Here is a 377-nt window from a genome sequence, read left to right as displayed (position 1 = left end):
CTTTCTGGCTCCCTGTCCCTCACCTGTTTTCTGTATCCCTCTGTCCTTCCTCCTGTCTTTCCTTGTCCCTCTGGCCTGCTACCCCTCACTGTCTTTTTTTTCTTTCTTTCTCCATCTCTCTGCCTCAGGCCTGTCAATCTCTTCCTCTCTGTCTGTAACATTTCTTTCTCCACCTCTGCCCTGCTCCCTGTCCCTTTTCTCTTATTCTGTGTCCTCCATCCTCCCCCTAACTTTTTGACTGTATAACGCCATACCACTGCCTGTCCCATCATGTCTCTCTATATCCCTCTGCCCACCTCCCTGTCCCATTATTCTCTTCTGTCCTGCTCCCTGGCCTTGTTTCTCATCCTGCAGTCCATCACATTTTTTTTCTTTCT

The sequence above is a fragment of the Haliaeetus leucocephalus genome, unplaced genomic scaffold (assembly GCF_000737465.1).
Source record: "Haliaeetus leucocephalus isolate CR32 unplaced genomic scaffold, Haliaeetus_leucocephalus-4.0 Scaffold266, whole genome shotgun sequence".
In the NCBI taxonomy this organism is placed as follows: Eukaryota; Metazoa; Chordata; class Aves; order Accipitriformes; family Accipitridae; genus Haliaeetus; species Haliaeetus leucocephalus.
This window is presented reverse-complemented; position numbering follows the sequence as displayed.